At 40.6% G+C, this 14,364-nt stretch overlaps 1 protein-coding gene across 11 annotated transcripts in view; it reads left to right on the top strand.

Annotated features, from left to right (window-relative positions):
* Positions 1 to 14,364, top strand: part of jakmip3 (Janus kinase and microtubule interacting protein 3) — a 325,135-nt gene that overhangs the window by 298,199 nt on the left and 12,572 nt on the right. The window contains exon 26 of one of the 11 annotated variants that reach the window (XM_063071776.1): positions 8,815 to 9,112. The exons of the other annotated variants lie outside the window; for them this stretch is intronic. The gene's annotated coding sequence lies outside the window, so the exon portion shown is untranslated. Of the gene's footprint in view, positions 1 to 8,814; positions 9,113 to 14,364 lie in introns of those variants that run through there. 11 annotated transcript variants of the gene reach the window in all.

Raw genomic sequence — 14,364 nt, 5'->3', positions numbered from 1 at the left:
CCAAAGAACTCGGGTCTCTGGGCACACAGTCAGCAGCCAGCTCACTGCTTACGATCTTCCGCGTAATCCCATCAGGCAGCGACACCGACCTCGAATCCACCCGCCTCCAGAGCCACGAAAATCTGGCACCCTGAAGGCACACTGGTCTTCCAGGCCAGCTTGGCATATCGAAAAGCAGCTGGTCGTGAGGCCCTGAGAGTGGGTCCCATTTCTGCAAAGAACCACATTCAGTGTGTAACTCCAGGTCAAGGTCTTCAAAAGAACCTTGAAAAGGGAAAAAAGAGATATTAAAGATAGAAATAGAGCTGTTTCTGAAGATGCAAGTAAAGGAGTCGTCATTATGCTCCATCATCCTAAGCGCCGCCCTAAGAAGACTAATGGTATGGGCCCTACTTAACCCTAATGGTACGGGCTTTCAAGTTTGTGTATCTTCTACCCGATGGAAGAGGGGAGAATAGAGAATGAGTGGGTCTTTGGTTATGCTGGCTGCTTTACTTGCAGTTTCAAGTTCCTTGGTGTCAACATCTCTGAAGATCTATCCTGAGCCCAGAGTACCAATACAATTACAAAGAAAGCAGTACAGTGGCTACGTTTCATTAGGAGTTTGGGGAGACTTGGTATGCCACCAAAGACTCTTGCAAAGTTCTACTGGTGTATCGTGGAGGGCCTTTTAACTGGCTGCGTTACATCCGGTGTGGAGGGGCCACTGCGCAGGACTGGAAAAAGCTGCAGAAAGTTGCAAACTCAGCCAGCTCCATCATGGACACTAACCTCCCCAGCATCAAGGACATCTTCTAAAGGCAATGCCTCAAAAAGGTGGCATCCGTCATTAAGGACCCCCATCACCTAGACCATGCCCTCTTCTCATTGCTTCCATCAAGGAGGAGATACAGGAGCCTGAAGACACACACTCGATGTTTTAGGAACAGCTTCTTCCCCTCTGCCATCAGAATTTTGAAAGGGCAATGGACATGTGTACACTGCCTCACTATTTTTTGCTCTCTTGTTGCACTATTTATTTAATTTAATTATATATGTAAGTACATATACAGTATACATGTGTATTGCAGTGTACTACCGCCACAAAGGAACATACTTCATGACAGATCTATTTGAATCTATTGAGAGAAAGCTGCATAGAAAGGGAGAAATTAAGAAATAAACAGTCGATATTTCAAAACAAAATGAAGACCATAATGTGCTTCAATGGTAAGTAATTGGTAAGTAACTAAAAAGCAGGACTTCTACATTTGTATTGCATTAATGCATTTCTTCCATTTGTAACTTCCTCCTTCTACATTACTAATTCTTGTCTGGTGATGCTTCTCAGAGATAACTTGTCACCAAATCCTCATTTAATATTATCGCACACAAGGAATACATTTACGAAGTAGTCTTGTGTACATTACCTAAATAACTGATCTAAAATTGTAGATATTTGAAACATGAGATGTGTCATTTATTCATTGTCGGCTGTCTCACTTTCTCTTCATGCTGTCATGCATGCTTTACATTATTTTTCAAATATCATTGGGCCTCAGTTCCTTAAACTGACAGGCTTGTATGGGTTGACTTGCCTTCATAGTTTCATTACTTGATATCCTTGACGCAATAGTAGGATTGTGAACAACGCTGAAGATAGTCTGTTCAAAGCACAAGCCAGAGTTAAGCACACCACTGAATCTATTCCACATGAAATGAAATTTCTTATTTGATATGGTGGGATTCAAACTCATTTCTCCTGGGTTCTGGATACTGGAGTAGTAATTTAACCATTTCAGCATTGTAAACAGAAGGGAGCAGGTGGTGCAACATTGCTAGCCAAGCTTAGAATTACTGAGCTGGTGCAATGGGGTTGAATCTCTTGAAAGTGGTGGTGTCCTCAGAGAGGAGCACCTGGGATTGTTGTTGCAGCTGGTAAGATATAGGTTTGAAGTTGCATTTGTCTGCTTGTGTGAAGTTAATCATTTTACTGAGGCCCTGGTATTCAAGTACCGGCAAAAAAATTCTTGGCCTTTATTTTTTAGCTGTCTGCAAATGTTGCCTTGCTGCCTAAATTAATTATGTATCATTAACAGTAAATCGTGTTCCCTGTCCCATGCCTGTTTTCAGTTGCTATTTAAATCAGTCCTGATCATCTCAGGTCATCTATGATAGTGATCAAGGGCACACTACCTACGTTCTGCCACTTCATGAGTGGTGAATTGGTGTGTTAAAACATTGATTTTTCATATTCTAGTCACTAACTTCCTCAGGAGTAAACTGCCACATGAGAGTTGAAGTGTATTTATCAATGAAAATTAATTGATCAGTTAATTAATTTGTTCATGCAATGTTTACTGATTTTGTTACAGTAAAATCAGATCATCTCCTCAGGAAAATGTACAGCATAATTTGATCTTTTCTGGTCTAGATGCAAGTCTCAGAATGCTATGGATTTTCTTCAGAAATCAGTGCAATTTGGCAGAATCATCTCCAGGTCAAGTAGCAAAGAAAGCTTCATTGTGCCCAGTTGCTTTAGGCCATGGAGGTTATAATCCTTTGCTATACAGCTTTCTGCCTACAATACAGTGTATGCACATGAATGTCTCTTAAGGATAGGGAGATGGGGGGACAGTAGGGGGGAATGCACGCTGGGACTAAATATATGAACCCTTAATTGTTCGAGGTTCCTGCAGTGGAAACACTCACGGGTATATACCCCACGTACTTTAAATAAAACATTCCCCAGACTCATCCTACATTCTGCTGTGCATGAATGCCATCCCCCTCCATTGCTTTTCTAGGAACATGATTGCTTGTGAGCCAGCTTGAATTCCTGACCTCCATTGGCGTTCCCCCAGCAACGACTGTGTGGAGAGGCTGTGTGTGAAGACCTGGTTTGGGCAGGACCGGGTGAGTGAGGCAGCTTCTCGGCAGTTAAAGCCACAGTGTGTGCACACCATTGGTAGAGAATAGTCCGTGGCTGAATCCTACAGTCACTCTCCTTGGTGGAGGTGATGGGAGTTTCTGCTTCCCCCCTCTCTTAATTTGACTATTAATCAGCCTCACATTTCCCTACAGCTTTGTTACCATGGAGTAATCTCGGGACTGAGGAAAGCTTTACAGCCAAGTGAAGAGAGGGAATATGGCGAGTCATAGTGCAGGATGAGTGGTGCATCCACAAGAGACTGACGGTATGGGCACCTGTTGCTGTATAAAGTCTATGGGACAAAGCATCACAACTGTGGTCTGAAGATTCAAAGTTCAAAGTAAAATTTATTATCAGAGTACATATATGCCACCACATACAACCCTGAGATTCTTTTTCTATAGGCATACTTAGCAAATCTATAGAACAGTAACTGTAAACTGTAAACATCAGGAACTGTAAACAAATATAGATATTGAATAAATAGCAATAAATAACAAGCATGAAATAACAATATAACAGAGTCCTTAAATGAGTGTAGCTATCCTCTTTTGTTCAAGAGCCTGAAGACTGAGGGTTAGCAACTGTTCTTGAACCTGGTGGTGCGAGTCCTGAGGCACCTGTACCTTCTACCTGATGGCAGCAGCAAGAAACGAGCATGGCCTGGTTGGTGAGGGTCTTTGATGATGAATGCTGCTTTTCTATGGCAATGTTTCATGTTGATGGGCTCAGTGGTTGGAGGGTGGGGTTTGCCCATGATTTACCAGGCCAAATCCACTATCTTGGTACAATTTTCCACTCAAAGGCATTGGTGTTCCCATACCGGGCCCGAATGCAGCCAGTCAACACACTTTCCATCACACATATATAGAGGTTTGCCCAGGTTTTCGATGACATGTTGAACCTTCGCAGACTCCTGAGGATCAACTTAAAGTCACTTCCTCTACATAGGTGTAAGAAGATTGAAATAATTGTTACTCCAGATGCAATGCAGCCCAAATATAACACCGAAGATAAAGAACAAATAACAATAAAAAACACACACACAATAAATATGAATGCACAGTACATCAGAAAGCTTATATACATAGACTGATTGTATGTCTATAAGGTGACACTAGGCTGTACATAAGGTGACTGATGGGAAATAATAAAGTAGTGTCATGGTCTGGTCCATGAAGTCTGCATTCCGGTCCATCGATCCTTATTCCAGGTTTTCCCATTTCCCCCGGTTCCATTGGGCTCCATAATTGAGGCACCTGATTCTTGTTTCGGGCTGGCAGATAAATACCTCTGCAAAGCAGGGACTGGCTGCTGGACTGTTCTCTCTCTTGCCTCCTCTCTCCTCCCTTCTGAATCCTTGGCAGTTACTTTGGCACTAACCTTCATCTGTAACCCTTGCCTGCAACCTCACCTGCATCCTTGCCTGTATTGCCATCAAGTTCAACTGCTGGAAAGAGACTGGAGCCTTGCCACGCCAAGATAAGGAACTATCTATCTTTGAGTTTGGAACTGTCTCTTTGTGTCCCCGTGTTTAGTGTCTGTGTCAAAGAAGAGTCCCAGCCCTACATCCTGTGCGCAAGTCCAAGGTTCTGTGTTCCTGTGCTCCAAGACTGTGTTCCAGCCCTGTCCAAGTCTGAGCTTCATGTCCTCATTCAGTTTTGGTGCCTTGCCCAACCCAGGGGTTCCTCATCCTGTCCTGTAGCCATGTCCTGTCCTTGACCAGATCCTAGTCCTAAGTCCTAGCCTGGACTCGGGTTCTGGTTCCGAGTCCCAGCCAAGACCCAGGTTCCGGGTCCTTGTCCAGGCTCTGGTTCCGGAGTTCCGTGTTCCTAGTCCAGGCTCCTTGTTCCTAGTTCCACGTCCGGGTCCTGTGTCTCTAGTCCAAGTCCTTGCCCAGGCCCTGAATCCTAGTCTCGTCCAGGGCCTGTGTCAATGTCCAGCATCATTTCTTCCTTACTCACCTTGCTATCTTGATAAACCTAGTCCTGTTCCTAGTACTTCAGTGTCTGTGTCTTGCATTGGGGTCTGCTCCCAACGCCCCCTTGTGACAAGTAGTGGTGGAGTTAGTGGTTGAAGGTGTTGATCAGCCTTACTGCTTGGGGAAAGTAACTGTTTTCAAAACACTGAGGACCAGGAAGTGATGAAAGAAACTGTAGTATCCAGTCAACATATGAAACAGCCACTGCCAGTCGCAGCAAAGGTAGAGCACACTTTGCCAGGTAGGACATAGCCCTGAGCTCCACAATGTGGTGCTGAGGGACCATGCTGATTGTCTCAGCCTCCAAACATCAGCCTCTCTTAATGTTGAACCATGGGGCAATTCATTGCTGTAATCATGCCAAATACTCAGAACATGCCAGCACAGCTATGCTGTCAGTAACATATCTCTCTAAATATAATGTTGTAACTCCCCCTTTTAACATTGATCCCATTAGCACACTTAGTCCCGGGAATGCACCCAGAGCAGTACCAGTGTATGTGCATACAAATCTGAGGCTGTATGAGGTCCCGGGCTTGCAGCTGCATCCTATGGACTAAATATGACTTCAAAGTACCTAATGTAAATGAAACTTCGTAGTCTGAACGCACGTCATGCCATAGAAAATGTTGCATTACAGGTCAGGAAACACATTATTCTTACTGTGAGCCCTGATCATGACTGGGCTGAAAACTGAGCAGCTCCCAATATGCATCACATTATCTGCCAACATGTGACAGAGTACCATTGACAGACTTCCTGCCAGCCCAAGCAAACTCGATTAAGGAGTGACAAGCATATATATTTATAATTAAAAAGCTTTAGCTGTGGAATGTTTGCAGATATTACACTTTGAAGTATGATAATCTGATATTACCTTTCAAATCATGTTTGGCGTAAGTAGCCCCAATGTTATAAATTAGCAAGTGTTAATTCTCGCCAATAATCCTCAGATCCAACAATTCAGCTTCATTTGTTTTTCAAATCTAGCAACTGGAAACCAGCAATTCTTCCCAAGTACCCAAATTACTCAACTTATTTCCAAGCATAATATTTACTGTTCTGATTATCAGAATTTAAATAACACTTCTAAAATGAAATCAATTAACATAGAAATGAAGAATTTTTAAAAGTAACCTATCTAATCTTTCAGTTTTGCTATGCAGGGGCATTAATTATGGCCTTGAATTGCCTTTCATTGAACACTCGGGTGAGTGTTTCATCTGCAGTTTAGCATAGGTTTTTAAAATAAGTGTGATGTACTTAACCCTTTGAAATCTCTGTGCATACCAGTGCCATCCAGAGTGTTCAGGAATTCAGAGCTGGTCACCTTTCCACTAAGCTTCCTCTCACAGGAAAACAATTTCATTGGGTTCACTCTCACCATTTGATTTCTGAGCCTGGATTCTATCCAAACAACAGAGTTCAGAACTTCTGCAAGAACATGATTTCATGGATTGCATTATTTATGACCAATGCCAAGATACACTGTGGTAATTGTTGACCATCTCTTTAATTTGATCAAATCTGAGTACTCATTCCTTGACGTTAACTTTATGCAATTATTTTCAATATGATGGACTTGCTGGACAATATTGGAGAGAGTTCAAACCAAATCTGGCATGAAGTAACAGGCACCTTTACTTAAAAAAAAAGCATCTGTGAACCACTTGCAATTTTATTACAATATGTAAGATTTCCTGATTATTTCATAGGACAATAGATTAATTGGAAAAGACTTTAATGTAAATATAATGGTACGGTTGAGATGGGTTTGCGAGCAGGTAAATGGCAACCTGTTCAATGTGCTGGTCTCAGGGAAAGAGTGCGAAGGACACCATTCACTAATATGACTCTAGAGCCCAGAAAATGCATTAAAATTCCTTTTTGTTTGTTTGTTTTCATATCTATCCTATTGAAACTGATCCCCTTAGTAGACTGGACCTGGCACTTTCTGGAATAATTCACCTAAATGTCAATTTCCCGTCATACTTTATGCATATATGAAAATATAGAGTGGACTTGAAAAGGACATATAGCAGGGAGTCTTGGACCAAAGGGCACAACCTCAGAACAGAAATGAGGAGGGATTTCTTTAGCAAGAGGTTGGTGAGTATGTGCAATTCACTCTCACAGATGGCTATGGAGCCCAAGCCATTAGTTATATTTAAAGTGAAGGTTGATGTGTTCTTGATTAGTAAAGGTGTCAAAGGTTACAGAGAGCAGGCAGGAGAATGGGGTTGAGAGGGATAACACATCAGCCATGATGGAAAGGCAGAGCAGACTTGATGGACAGAATGGCCTAATTCTGATCCTATGTCTTATGGCCTTATGATCTTACTAGTATAATACCACACTGATATGTGATGCATATTTATTAACCACTGAAGTTAGATCAATAGTTCATGATTGACAACCTGGGAATTATAAATTCAACATGGAGTACATCACATTAAGAATACTGAAGTTTGCATGATTAAAGGTGTCCTTATTTTTATAGATTGAAAACATCCCCTGTATCATTTATTTCTGTAAAACTGCATTACAGAGTTAGAGGCTTTTGCAAACTGATAATTGCAGGTTTGCATTCCACCAGTAACTGGGAGATTTTGAGAAATGGTCCAGATCCAGAACTAAGAAATGGATTGTGCAGGACCATTTGTGTGTGTGTGTGTGTGTGTGTGTGTGTGTGTGTGTATGTATTTGCAACCTTACTGAAACATTATTGAAAAGTGGAAACTTCATGCACGTTGTGTGGTCTCATATTTTGTCCCAAGGTCAATATGAAAGTCATGTGTACCTCACAAATATCCTCAGACAACTAGCCACCTGCAAAATGAATCTAGAAGCCACTACCATCATGGCCTATGTCATTCACAAGATATTCAGTCAGAAGCAGGCTTTCTCATCTGTTAACCTTACTGCTGCTTGACTTAAAAAAATACCTATGTAATCAAATCTCCTGGTGGAGAATGAAATCAGGTCAGACTCATAGATACTTTCCAATCAATACATTGAGCCTTCAAATTCCACCAACAACCCACTGGTATGAATGTCATGATCTTTCAATCTCTTGGTCCTCACTGGCCCATCCTCTCAGACTTGTCAGTATGTCATTCTTTCCTCAGCCTTACACTGAACATCAGCCTCTGTGCCCAGTGAACAGCTGCTGCCCTGAGTGACCACCAACAGCTTTCCCCACGCAAACTATAAGCCATCTCCTTCTGCACTCTGACTATATAGGCAGACATATGGCACCCAACAGCAACTATTAAATCTATCCTCTACCAAGCCCTAACAGCCAACACTGCTACTCGTTTATTAGCCCCAATTTCTCAGTGTCCACTATTAATAACCCCAGTATCCATCCTTCACCTCCTCCCACCCCACCACCCGATCATCTGTCCCCTCACAAACACCTGCCTTCAGCCATTCACTTGCCTAATTTTCTTTATGCACTTTGAGGTGACAAAGCACACGAGGAAAGGACTTCAATGTTCAATGCAGGAATTGGTAAATAGTCTATGGTCAAATCAGCAATATTTTCAATACTATTTATGTTCTTTCTCATGTAAAATGGTAAAGCTGTAAACATTTCTGTGCTCTCATCACTCAAAACATTCACCTCCTTCCCAATAAATAGAGCTAGGTATTGCTGAATGCACACCTGGCTTCAACCCTTGACTTGCCTGATTTATGCACTTTGCAGTGAAAAATCAAATGGAAGAAAATCCTTAGGTGTTCAAGGCTGGCTCAATAATTCTCCAAAGCAATACCCTCAAATAAAACAGTTACTGATTGACCAAGGTCAACTGAGTAATACACCTACATAGGTAAAGGTGTATTATTTAATGTCTAGAAAATTGCTAGGCACTGGTATATTTGGTTTTGTCTAATTCTTTATCATCTCCTTCATTCGCAGCTGGAGTTACAATGTGGAATTGTAGAATTCAGATTCTACCATACTCAGGCCTTTCTATATTGGGTTGAAGTGTCACTGGAGCAAGAAGATTTTAAATATTTAAATTCAAATAATTTTAAAATCTAACAACTGTTTATATTAGAAACATAGAAAACCTACAGTACAATACAGGCCCTTCGGCCCACAAAGCTGTGCCAAACATGTCCTTACCTGAGAAATTGCCCAGTGTTACCCAGAGCCCTCTATTTTTCTGAGTTCTATGTACCTGTCCAGGAGTCTCTTAAAAGACCCTATCATATCTGCCTCCACCACCGTTGCCTGCAGCCCATTCCACACACTCACCACTCTCTGTGTAAAAAAACTTACCCCTGATATCTCCTCTGTACCTACTTCCAAGCACCCTAAAACTGTGTCCTCTCATGCTAGCCATTTCAGCCCTGGGAAAAAGCCTCTGACTATCCACGCTATCAATGCCTCTCATCATCTTATACACCTCTATCAGGTCACCACTCATCCTCCGTAGCTCCAAGGAAAGAAGGCCGAGTTCACTCAACCTATTCTCATAAGGCATGCTCCCCAATCCAGACAACATCCTTGTAAGTCTCCTCAGCACGCTTTTTATGGTTTCCACATCCTTCCTACAGTGAGGCGACCAGAACTGAGCACAGCACTCCAAGTGGGGTCGGTCCAGGGTCCTATGTAGTTGCAACATTACCTCTCGGCTCTAAAACTCAATCCCACGGTTGATGAAGGCCAATGCACTGTACGCCTTCTTAACCACAGAGTCAACCTGCTTAACAGCTTTAAGTGTCCTATGGACTCGGATCCCAAGATCCCTCAGATCCTCCACACTGCCAAGAGTCTTACCATTAATGCTATATTCTGCCATCATATTTGACCTACCAAAATGAACCACCTCACACTTATCCGGGCTGAACTCCATCTGTCGCTTCTCAGCGCATTTTTGCATCCTTTCAATGTCCTGCTGTAACCTCTGACAGCCCTCCACACTATCCACAACACTTCCAACCTTTGTGTCATCAGCAAATTTACTAACCCATCCCTCCACTTCTTTATTCAGGTCATTTATAAAAATCACAAAGAGTAGGGGTACCAAAACAGATCCCTGAGGCACACCATTGGTGACCAGCCTCCATGCAGAATATGACCTGTCTACAACCACTCTTTGCCTTCTGTGGGTAAGCCAATTCTGGATCCACATAGCAATTTCCCCTTGGATTCCATGCCTCCTTACTTTCTCAATAAGCCTTGCATGGGGTACCTTATCAAGTGCCTTGCTGAAATCCATGTACACTACATCTACTGCTCTACCATCATCAATGTGTTTAGTCACAGCCTCAAAAAATTTTCAATCAGGCTGTGGAAAGGCTGTCATCTTGATAATGTTGCATATAATTTTGAAAGCTGTATGTGAACTTGAGTATCAGATCCAATAATTCCATCCTGTTACATTCATTATCTAGAATAAGTGGCTGCAATAACTTGCTCTTTATTAATCTTCTACCTCACCATACAGGAGGAGAAGTGGGAGACTGGTATCAAAGTTGATCGGACACTTCAAGCTGATAAACATTGCTTAAAAGTAGTCTGAATGCACAATTAGACAAGCCACATCATGCCTCCTGCAGATATCCCACCCTGCAAAAACTCATTTCAGGGAGGTAGCACCATCAATTTGCAGGAGACTTCCGGGAGAGGTGGGATGTCTGCAATAGAGTAGCTCCTTAGCAGCTGGCCAGCTAGTTTAAATAACGTTAGCTATGCTAATGAACAAATGACACCTGTTAAACTCACCTCAACATGTCTTTTACAGTCTTAACCCACCATGGGCAATAGAAAAGTCACTTTTGCAAACAGTGCAGCGAGCAACACTGTCATTATTTTTGACCCCTATTAGGCAGGGGTACACTTTAGTGTAGTCTGGGGTGACGTACATTTTATATATTTTTTGGAAAACTCTACCATGGCGTGCACTCGCTCTCTCTCGTGGTTGCTTGTGCGCTCTCAAGCGCTCTCGCTTGTTTTCTCTCGCTCGCTCGCTCTCTCTCATGCTCTCACGTGCTTTCGCTCTCTCTTGCTCGCTTGCTTGCTCTCGCTCTCGCTCTCTCGCGCGCACGCTCTCTCCCTCGTGGTCACTCTTGCGCTCTCTCTTGCTTTGTCTCACTCCCTCTCAAAAAATTTGATTTCCGTGATATTGTATATAGTTTGCGGGCATCAGGGAGCCACTATTCATATGCGGGAGACTCCCGGAACTTCCAGGAGAGGTGGGATGTCTGCCTCCTGTCACAACTGGTAAGACAGTGACATCTTAATAGCCCATGGTATGTTGCTAGGTAAGTAATAAGATAAAACCCTGATTGAGGTCATGCTTAGTTGCTAGGCAAATATGACCATTTAAAAAAATCCCTTTGAAATAGGAATACAGTAAGTAATTACAGTGGGCATTGAAGATGAGGAAGACTATTCATAATATCTGGTACTTCTTGTACGAAAAATCTTTTAAGTTTCTCATCAATTATTGAAATGTGTATTGCAATATTATTTTTGAATTGTACTTTTTTAAAAATCTCATATAAAGTGTACTTGGTCATCTGGGAGTGAAGCAGACAAAAACCGATGCATCCTTTGTGTGATGCTATAAAGTAAGAGAGTATAGCTCAATATTTCATTACAACCCAGAGGTCCTTACTGCTTGCTATTATTTGCAACCTAGATCAATTTTATATCAGACTTTATTGAGTTCATATGCTTCCATTTGCTGCCCATGCAATCACCAGCTAGATCCTCAATATATGATAAAGCTCATGCAAGATATTAGGATAATATTATTAAGAAAAATCATAATTTCAAGGCTAAACCACATTTCCTTGTTGAAAAGTACCTTGTGTATTTTATTTAAATATTTACCTCACGGGTGGAAATAGAGAAAATGACCCAATTATAGTAGTCACTCCATTCAGCACTGTGAAATTAGTAAGCAGGGCCCATTAAGCACATTAAGTATAAGTCTTCAGATTCCAATCACCAAACATTAGTTTTAAAAAGGCATTTTATTATGCAAGTCATGATTTTAGTTGAAATCATAACAAACAGTTCTGGTTTTTGGAAGCTCATTTCGAAGCCTTTAACCACATGAAAAAGAATTCCAAGTTTTATCTGAAGGATCCATTGATATTTTTGAGGATATACAGTACGTCACAAAACCTTTAATATATACTCTATGCTGTCAGCTCTGCCTTAATTTGTAATGTTAGATGACATTGTAATTCATCAAATACTAAAAGACCAAAACATTTAAATGTCTGTGCTAGGTACAAGGCAAAAATATAGAGGATCAAATGGAAATACTTTACAAGTTGATTTTTGCCTGGGAATACTATGTACGTGTGGAAAATAAAGCATTAAAAGTTTCACAAACTATTTTTTATAATTATCACCCCATTATAGGTTTATGTTAATCATTACCAAAGTAAGGTTTCTTCTAAAAATCAGCACAGACCATTCATTCCATTACTGTGAATCAATGACCTCTATTTGCATGTATAAGATACCTGCTTTGCATGTCCGATGGAGGAATATACATACAAATGCAGACAGAGAAATGTATTAGTTGTAAAACATCAAGCCTCTCGGCACCACCAATAAAACATGATTTTTTGTTCAGTTATAGATATAGCAATGTGGGAAACATTGTCTGGCCATTTATGTTATATTAGTTCAACTTCAATTTCTTTCTGAGCTGTCTGTTAACTAAAATCATTGCGTTATAAGTTAAAAGTACTCCTGGTGAGACAAAACAGGGAATAAGATGTGATTAAAAATTGTGAAACAGAAACATGATGTGTAACTACCGAGTGGTATTTCTGATTTATTACAGTCCTTTCAGAAGATTACCGGTATTTCAAGTATACTGGATCTAATATTACAAATCATTGTTAGCACTGAAAGAAGGAAGGGGAAAAAATGGGCCATTCTAAACCAGATTAAAATTGTGATTAAAAACAGCAAACAAATTATTTTAACATTAAATGCATTTGTTAAATGTTAGCTAACCAATATGTGACTATGGGGAAAATATCTCAAATCTGTTTTCATAATTCTGAATGTGAGAACAAAAAGCAAAATTGCCATTGTATATAAACTTGTTAAATGTCACTGATTGTTAAAGTTTGTATTCGCCATATTGTAATATTTCAGTATATAACCTTTATAATTGTCTTCAATTATTAAGTTCACTGTCAAATATTGTGTTCTGGTGTTTATTAATTGCTACACTTGAAACCTATCTGTTTCCTAAAGGCATAAATACATTTTAAAAATTGTAGAAAACCAGAAAATGCCACATTTAAGTGAAAAGCCATTGAGTTTTTATCAAATTCATATATCAGAGTAAATAAAAGAAAATTACGAACTTCATATTCAAGCGATTGCTGTGCAAGCTTTATTAAAGTAAGGAAAAGATCATTTAAAACCACTTTGGGAGAAATGGAAAATGATCCTTTTATTATGGTGGTGTTAGATTCTCCAGCCATATGCCAGCAGGGCCTGTTGTAACTCACAAGAGGGTTTGTTGAGTGGACAGATGGACCCTGGTAGACAGCCTCTGTAAAGCCATCTGCTAAATCTAGATTGGGATTGTATTGACAATGCCTGATGCATCAGCCATTAACTCCATTCTGGCATAGCAGCAAAGCAATGAGTAATATGAAACCTAATCCCCTGGAAACATCAGTTTATCAATCTACTGTTATGGGTCTTCCTGAGACTGTAGACGCACCACGTGTCTAGTGCACATGCAACGCCCTGGCTGGGATGGGCGGGGTAAAGCGTGTAATTGATAGTTATTCAAGTATCTTTTTAATTGCATGCAAAATGCTAATCATAACTTCAAGATAAATTCATATGTTCAGAATATCAATTGAACAGACACAAATATTGTTACCTGTGTTATATCTGTAGTTTTCAGTTTAGAAAGGACAATGAAGACTACTTCAGGCTATATTCATTGATGTTCTTTGATTGGTAATGCCTGTATTGAAAGGAATGACAGGCTGTGCTTTTTACACAGCTGAAAGAATCTCATAACATTGTGAAAGTGAGGAAGAGTTCATCTGTGGCCATAGAGCGAGAAGGATCAATACAACATAATCCCTGAGAGGTCAAAAAGAGAAAAAATATATATTTTTTATTGAGAGACTGATGGAAAGTATGGAATTCCGTCAGAGGCACCATATCTAGAATGAGAGATTAAACAAAAACACTATGCTTTCAGGCTGTCAGCAATAGGAAAAGAAATAGAAATCGAAGTGAGATATTTGGTTCTTTATGTCAGTTCTTTTATTCTATAAGGTCATGGCTGATCTTTTGTTTCAGCACCAGAATTCCTCATTAACTCAGTTGCTTTGATTCCCTTTCATCTCTAAGATTCTGTTGATCTCAGTTTTCAATACAGAGCAACTGAACTTACACAGCCCTCTTGCATAGATAATTCCACAAATTTGTTGTCTCTGGTGAAGAAATTTCTATTCA

Source organism: Mobula hypostoma, chromosome 19, assembly GCF_963921235.1.
Source record: "Mobula hypostoma chromosome 19, sMobHyp1.1, whole genome shotgun sequence".
Taxonomy (NCBI): Eukaryota; Metazoa; Chordata; class Chondrichthyes; order Myliobatiformes; family Myliobatidae; genus Mobula; species Mobula hypostoma.
This window is presented reverse-complemented; position numbering and strand designations above follow the sequence as displayed.